This window comes from Hevea brasiliensis, chromosome 7 (assembly GCF_030052815.1).
Source record: "Hevea brasiliensis isolate MT/VB/25A 57/8 chromosome 7, ASM3005281v1, whole genome shotgun sequence".
Taxonomy (NCBI): domain Eukaryota; kingdom Viridiplantae; phylum Streptophyta; class Magnoliopsida; order Malpighiales; family Euphorbiaceae; genus Hevea; species Hevea brasiliensis.
In genome coordinates, this window is record NC_079499.1 from 2,731,932 (window position 1) to 2,740,698 (window position 8,767).

Below are 8,767 nucleotides of genomic sequence, written 5' to 3' on the forward strand. Positions count from 1 at the left end.
CGAAGTTGCGGTTTTCCGTTATAATTTTAACATTTAATAGGCATCTAACGGACGCCGCTTTAAACATTTTCAAATTTCCCCTTTAATATGGAAAATTTGGCATTGGCTAATCTAATATCTGTATATACGTGTGTGTGTGTGTTAAAGACTAAAAATTTACCGATAAAACTGCGGATATGTATTCATTACGGCTGTCTATTTAACTCTCAAATGCTAGCCTGTCAGATTTTCATTCCTTGCAAAGGCCAAATAATACAACAGATAACAATACTGCTTCCTGCTGTTTCAACTGCACATGTTACACTTGTAAAACAGACAAAAAGGCACCTGGCCCGAGCATATTCATAATCTTTAACATGATTCTGCGGAACCCAGTAAACCTCCTGGTGCAGATTCAACATCAGAGAATGTACACGTACTTCCACTGCTACAATTTGCTTATAGGCCATATCTCCAGTTTTTAGGGTCTATTGGATAATTTCACACCATAATAGATCTTCAAGAACCTCCAACCAGTCTGTCTTGCATTTCCGGGCAATATCATTCCAAGATGTCCTCCCTTAGAATCATCTATGCCCACTCACAGATGATTTGGACCTTGACCTCCTTCCCCTGCAAGAAATTCTGAAGCCTGATGCTTTCACCTGTTGAGCATTCGATTGTTTATGTCTTAAAAACATCAATACAATCATAATCTTAAAGAATGCAGGGCAATATACCAAACTAGATTTAGCAATTATTTTTATTTGATTTTTAATTGTAAAAGAGAACTAGATTTAGAAATTATATTTATTTAACTTCTATTTGTAAAATTAAGATTTTTCATTCAGATTTTGTTATAATTAGAAAATTTTGGTTTCTATTATTTAGAAAACTTAATAACGAAACCGTATTTTAATTATTTAGAATTTCCTAATTAGTGTTTTTTTTTTTTTTTATTTCTAGTTAGATTAGATTGGTATTTTCTTATTTTGGACTAATGTTATACTAAAAATACCTGCCATCTAGGCATTTTATTAGAGAACTTATTAGTATTGTTATTGATAACTGAGAATTAATAGAATTTGCGAATTTATTTCTTTTTCCCCCTTATAGTGCTCTGTGTCCTACATCATTGGTGGTGTCAAGGGAAGAGCAGAGAGAATGCTTGCTATGAGGTGACTGCAAAAATTGTAAAGACATGAAAACATCCATCACACTTATTTGGTGGGTAGAGATACATAACTCAAAGAGAGAACATTTTTAGCCTTGTATAGAGTCGAACTTAATATGAATGGTCCGGAGCACATTTCTCTCCTACTAATTGCATAATAAAGGATCTACATTATCAAATACCACCAAGTATCCAAATTGGTGAATTCAGTCCAAATAAAAGTGAAATTTTATTCATGAAGTATCAACACATATTATACTCAGGTAACCAAACCCATGGAACAAACGTAGTGCTTCACAGAATATGAAAGGACACATGCATAATACATTCATCGCTGTAATTTCTTTTAGGTAGTTTGGGATGTGAGGATTTGAATTCAAAACCTCATTAGAATGGAGGTGTTGCTAGCAGCTAAACCATACCTTGACCTTCGAGTTACCATACCTCTTATCAACCTATTACATAATTTCCGAATCATAAAGATAAGGGGGGGAAAAAAGCTAGGAAAACTAAAATTAGGATACTAAGGACTTTTTGTGTGCTTTTTGACAAACGCGTGATATAATAAAAAATAATATGCAAGTGGTTTGAACCACAGAAGCTGTTGGGCCAGAATGGGAAAAAGGCCTATGGCCTGCAGTGACTGCAGATTACCACTAGTTCAGTTTATCTGTCGCTAAGAATTTCTTCAACTGTCAGAATTTTGCGAATGTAACAATTCACGGATAAACAGAAAGGCCAGCCTATTTATGTAGATACAAAGACAGAAAAAGAAACTGCTTGAGAAAAGGGATTAAAAAAGATCAGGCCGCTTAAGACATACAAATAGAAGTTAATTGAAAAGGTTTTTTTTAAGAGATCCAAAGAGAAATTCTGGTCATGTATCTTGCAAATACAAAAAAGAGACCTAGTCTTGTCCTCACAGCTAATGCAAATAAAGTACACAGAAGAAACAAAAAACTACCCATAATCATGTTGCCATTGTTTGGTAACTCTCATCCTTGCACCAAATGTTGGCTCATGCATGTTTAGCGTTCATAACAAATATGGAAAACAAGTTTAAAATCAAATTGCTCAGCCACCCAAATGCATATGGATTGTAAAGCACATCTACTTTTCACCAAACTGCTAATTTCATTCCCATGGCACAGCAAGCACTTCCACCAATATTTGTTTTGTGCGTTCAAAAAGGATGAGCGTGGCAAGTAGCTTTCAATGCATGCATTTGGAAACAAAAACAGTATAGCAAGAAAACAAATTCAAAATTTCCACCAGGAAGAGAAAAAAATGATACAGATTTGAAATGAGAAAGTATCAAATCAAACTATTCAGCATTGACCAAACAACAAGCTATGCCCAAACAACCATATCAGGTTCACCAAAACCAACCACAGAAGCCACAAACAATTTACAGGGATAGGATATATACTTTTATTGACTAAAGTACATAAAATAGGATATTAACTTAGTCACACAAAAGTTAAGCTCGTTTCAAAAGAATTCAGGCTCCATTTGGAAAGAGAGATTAAAGGATTTATAAGTTTTTACTTCAAATTGTAAAATTTAATATCAATATTTGTAAATAAGAAAGCAAAACCCATGCTTAATCTAAATTTTGAGATTGCATTTGAAATTACATCTCTATCGTAGGCGTTTCAAATTCACACTCAAACAGGTAATTATTTACAATAATGAAATTGTTACATTCAATGAATCTACTCAACCAAACACAATCTACATGTCATGAAGTTAAAAGTTAATGATTTGTACAGCTGACCCTTTTGATCCATAGCCTCTTCTTTACCTGTCATATAGGAAAGTCAAAAAGACCCTAAGGACCAACAGAAGCTCAACTTGGCCACAAATAATCTCACTCTTGGTTATTATAAAGCAAAACTCAATTTTATACACAATTCTAAAGAACTTACAAACTTCAAATATTGAAATATTTTATATATGACTATAAGAATGGAAAATTTATTCTTCAAAAACTTCAACAGGTAGGAGTTTTGATCTTCTTGTATGTACTGCTTTTAGTGAATTAGGTTGAAAGAAAAATCTCTACTTATCATAATTGCAATTTATTTAACAGCCATTTCATCTTGCTTGTATCAAATACAAAGCAACTGTCCAACATATTACATAAAAAAGACGTAAGAAACATATCACAGTTCCATCTCTTTCGCAGTCATTAGAAGTAGGTTTGTCATTAATTTGGATTTGTAAGTACAAGTTGATGAGTTCCCAAAATATTAAAAACAAATTTCAACTCTTCATTGTCTGCATTATATATATTGGAAAAACGCATAATAACAAATATCATAAATAGTGTCTGCAGTCAGTCAATTTAAACATTACAAGCTATTGATTTCATGGGTGCATATCTTGGCTCCAGCATACAGATGGTCAAGATGGTTTTTGACACAGTGTAGCTTAAAGAAAACACTCACTCCACACACAGAGTGAGAATTTTGAAGAAAAGAATTCTGCAGAAATTTTATTAATGAATGCTAACAGAAATACATAGATTTTAGGGGTATTTACAGAATTTAAAACCCCTAAACAAAATAGGAATAGGAAACTATTAATTAGGAAGTTTAGATAAACCTAAATGCATGGGCAAATCGAAATAAAAAAGGGATTAATCTAATCCTAGCTAGAGTAGGAAAACACAAATAAATTATAACTAGAGTTGGAAAACTCCTAAATTAATTTTAACTAATTTCTGCAGTCAAAATATGGCAAAACAAGAAGTCCCATATGACTTGGGACTGCTGGAGATGAAAATTGGCCCAAAAACGCAGCTGCAACCTTTGGACAAAAGACCACATGCCCTGGACGTCTGTTAGGGACCTGGTACACACCCTGGGCATGTACTGCACTGTCCTAAAATGCTAACCCTGCTGGAACACCCTGTTTTTGCCCCTTTTTTCTTCCTTCGCTTCTTCCCTTGCTGTTTCTCCCATTTTCCCAAGAATTCCTCACTAATTTCATCCACATCAGCTATCCAATCCAAGAAACCTTCGATGCTGAGACTACATTGAAGTTGGGAATATCAACTTTGAGTTGAAAATCCTTGCTTGCCCACTCATCGTAACCATGAGCACCTCTCTCCCATACTCTCCTTGCCATTGGTATCTAGGGAAATCATGGAGTTCATAATCATCTTCCTCCAAGTCCTCATCGTAGACGGGGTGTCTACGTGTAGTAATTGGCAGTTCAATAGGGTCACCCACGGGCTGCATTATCCCTTGGCCTTCTATCATCCACCCGATCCCTGTTTGCATTGGTTTCTACAGCCTCGAGATGGTCAACAATTTCTTTAGAAATCTTTCCAAACGCCCGAATTTGTGGTCCCTTTGTTGCTCTAGACATTGCTCCAAACATTGCAATGCATTGTCCCTTTGTTCAAGGGCTCTAGCTCGCCGACCACCATCATTGGAACCACTGCCTTCGCTGCCAGTTGCCATTCTAACTTTGATATCACCTGATGAAGAGTGGAGCACAAGATACACACTCACATAGCACACAATGTGTTCCAGAGAATAATTCTATTGTAATTTTAATAATTAAATCTCAAACACTGAAAACACATAGAATATATGGGGCTATTTATAGAGTTTTGATCTCCTAGACCTAGTAGGAAAATTAATCACTATTTAGGAATTTTAGATAAACTAAAATAAAATAAGAAATATAGATAAAATAGGAAAATAACTAATCCTAGTTGAAATAGATAAACTAAATTAAAACCTAATTAGAATAGGAAAATAAACTAAGTTCTAAATAGAAAAGGAAACAATAAATAAGTCCTAATTAGAATAGGAAAATATCCAAACTAAGATTTCAGCTGTTGCATTGTCCAAAATAGGAAGTCTAGCATCGCGTCAGGTTTAATCCCAATTTCCCACTCATTCCAACACATGCTTTTCAACTATATTATACTTCCATGTCGCAAGAATTAAACAAGAAAAGTTTTCATTGTCCTAAAATGGTATTATCTTAAGCTTAGAGCTCAGGAGCATCACTAATAATTCCAAAAGTAAACACAGGTTTCCTCATTCTGTCATTCAATTCACCGCTACCATTGTAAACAGTGAGAAAGTAGTACCTGAGAGAAACAAAATAGCCAAACTGAAATTATCAATTGACTAAATGTAAACATGATTCAATGGGACTTTCAGGAAAATAATTTTCATATGTCAAAGCCACATGAGTTAAAGAAACTGGTAACTAGTATCCAAATCAATAAAAGAGAAAGTGTAATTGAAAAAAGCATTAAAACAGCAAAATAAGCCACAAATGGTGCCACCCTGAGGAAAAGAACAGCAGAAAAGTTTCCTACTCAGGAGTAGTTCTTGAATACATGTTTCGCATGCAAGTACAATATTCTAAATGAATTATTACCTGTAACAGAAGAATAACTAGAAGGTACGTCCTGCTGAAGAACAGATGGACCTTGCAGTTGGTGCTCCAGCTGAAATTCCACCACCAACAGTGTAAGGTATATGCCCTTCAGGAACATTAGAAGATTCCCCTGAGTTGAAAGATGCATTCTCCTGCAAATAAGCTACTGGTTGCTGGGGCAAAGGTGCAGCTGAAACTGGAAACTGTTGATAGCCTGATGCAGGAAATGGCTGTTGCTGAACATCTTGATAATGAGAATCAACATTTTGCAGAAACTGGTTTTGTTCTTCTGTTCTGACAACTTTTGTAAATTAGGACTGAGGATGGTGATCCTCCATTGCAGCTTTTTGAACTGCCCATGCTCCGGCTCTAGCAGCCCATTCCTCTACATTGTTGTGAGCTGCCAGTACACATATCATCACAAAAGAACCCAATAGCCATTAGAACTTTTTAGATAAAAAGTGGTACTTGGATTAAGATAAAACCTAAGCAAGCAATGTTCTGCATGAAGAAAAAAAAGAAAGTGCTCCCAAAAGAAGCAGCAAACAGAAAAATAGAAAGTAATTCCCAGATTGCAGGTCAAACTACTCAATGTAAAGATCAATGCTACTATAAGAGCCACCAATGGGTAATTTTTCACCTTCAGCAGCTACAGGAAATGCACAGGGCCACTTTCCAAATATAAATTAGAGAAGCAGGCATCAGGAATTGGATTTGCACTGTCACTCTGAAACAATGTTTGTTTGCCATGGCAATTAACAGAATGAAAGTTGACAGGAGAATAGTTTAGCTGCCAAAAAGCCACAGGTAGGTAGAAACCTTCACGTTCCAAGTCCTTACCCTGAGTGAAGCTGTCATCAGCTTTCTTATTCATCATTGAATCACAAATTGACCATCATTAAGCCGCTAGTTAAAAGAAAACAAATAATCTCCCTTTAATAAACATGTTCACTTGCAAATAATGAAAAATAGATAGGTGCAAAATAATTCATTATCATTCAACGGAAACCAACATAAAAAATTTGCATATCCAGTTAACACTTTGTCATTAGAGTCATGAAACAAACTTCAAGTATAAAATGGGCATATATATAACAACAAACCTTGGCAGTCCCAGCTTTGGTGCTTCCCCAGTTCGAATTTCGCCATTCCTAGAAACAGCAAGAAATTAAGCAACTAGTCACAAATTAAAGCCAATTAAAACAATGCAACGACAGAACAAAATACATGCAAGTATGCAAGTAACCCTAGTCCTACAAACTACATGAATCAATCATCAACATTGAAACCCGTAAGCAAAATCGAGATCCTAACAAAATCAATATCGCCAAATACTAATAGGCAACTCCATCAAGGAAACAGAAAAAAAAATGGGGACAGAGAAAATTAAAATTACCTGATTAACCTGAGCGTAAGATTGGGGAATCTGAGAATGGGAAGGAGGAGCAGGCAAGTGAGGGCGAGGAGGAGGGAACTGGTGGGGTGGAGGAGGAACATGAGAAGGATAAGGATGTACAGGTGGTGGGGGAGGATAGGAAGAGGAGGGAGGAGGAGGAAGAGGAGGGATAAGGTCGGAGTTCGGAGAAGCCACCCACTGCTGAGGAGGTGGAGGAGATGGAGAGTGCGAAGATGGTGGTGATGGGTGCTACTGGAATTGGTTGGAGTACCATGTGGCTTGCGGAGGGACGAGTGGTCTTGGCTGGTGGCGGAGATAGTGGTGGGGATCCGCAGTCGACGGAGGCGCAGGTGGCAGTTGCGGTGGTCTCATGTATCCATGGTGCTGTTGGTAAGCATCCATAGCGGCCCGTGACTCTGTGTGGGTTTTGATCTTTACGAGTAATGCAAAGAGTTTGGGCCTTTTGACATTTGACAAAGATTTTCTGTTAAGACTAGACGAGGGTGCATATCAGTCCCGGTGAGGCCTATTACAGCGAATCGATTGATATTTAGAATCGTAACCATTCTTCAATAACCTGATGCCTGCAAGGGCTTGGGCATTGTACAAATATCGGACTTCATGGTAATTTATATCTTTATTTTTAAGAAAAAATAAATTAATTTTAAAATATATTTTTAATAACAGAATAATTATTTTATTAAAATTTTTTGTTAATTAATTAAAAATTATAATAATTTTGCATATCACATTTATTTTTAATAGTTTAATCTCTATAATATTAATATTTATAATAATTTAATTTTTAAATTTAAATTGATTATTTTAATTCATAATTAATTAATAATAAAATTTAATAAAATAATTATTTTAGTAATAACAATATATCTTGAGAACTAAGCTATAGCTTTTATAATATTTCAAAAAGTAAATTGTAAAGTATTTATTAAAAAATAAAAGATTTCACCTATTAATAAACATTGCTTATTTAATAGTTTATGTCTTTCCTTAATTGCAGGGAACTTGTTTTATTTTAATTATCTTTATTTTCCTTTATAATCTCTCAATTTTTTAATAAATAATATTAATCTTTCGATGGGCTGAGTAGAATTCTATTCAAACTGAAAAATTGAATCGAATCAATTCGATTCAATCAGTTCGATTTTAAAATTTAATCGATTCGATTTGATTTTAATTTATAAAAATTTTAGTTATTTCAGTTCGGTTTGATTTTGAAGAGAAAAAAATCAATTAAATCAAACCGAACCAAATAGTGATTTATATAATCAAATCGAACCGAATCGAGTTTTGAATTAATTTATTTTTATGAAAAATTTATGAATTATATTTAATTATATATATATTAATTATTTAATTTCATTGATTAATAGTTATTAGGTTCAAACCAAAGTTAAAATTAAATCAAATAACTTGAAAATCAAGTCTAAATTAAAAAATCATTCAAAAATCAAACCGATCGGTTTAAACCGAACTGAACCGAAATAAAATGATTTGGTTCGATTCTATTTTTCACCAATTTCGATTCGATTTGATTTTTAAAATTGATGATTTGATTTTTATAATTTAATTCGATTCGATTCGATTTAAACCAATTGCTCACCCCTATTCTTATCCATTATTACGGACAACTGTCCATATAGCGTGGACAACGTCATGGTATATTGAGAGGCTAAAATAATAAATATATAATTTATTTAAAGGATAATGAGAGAGATAAACTAATATTGTTTTATTGAGTGGAATTTCTTAAATGTAATGAATTAATGGGTACAGTGAAAGAGCTTTGAGCT

General features: G+C 34.3%; 1 non-coding gene across 5 annotated transcripts; it reads right to left on the reverse strand.

Moving 5' to 3' along the window:
* Positions 1-198: 198 nt before the first annotated feature.
* LOC110640688 (uncharacterized) lies at positions 199-7,517 on the reverse strand. 5 transcript variants are annotated; one of them, XR_009149982.1, is made up of 5 exons: positions 6,957-7,517; positions 6,664-6,711; positions 5,561-5,960; positions 1,576-2,957; positions 199-644 (listed from the first exon to the last, which is right to left on the reverse strand). It is a non-coding gene; the product is annotated as an uncharacterized LOC110640688 (transcript). The 5 variants fall into 5 exon arrangements; XR_002492171.2 differs by lacking the exon at positions 1,576-2,957 and having other exon boundaries at positions 281-644; positions 6,957-7,439; XR_002492172.2 differs by having other exon boundaries at positions 281-2,957; positions 6,957-7,439.
* Positions 7,518-8,767: the final 1,250 nt, after the last annotated feature.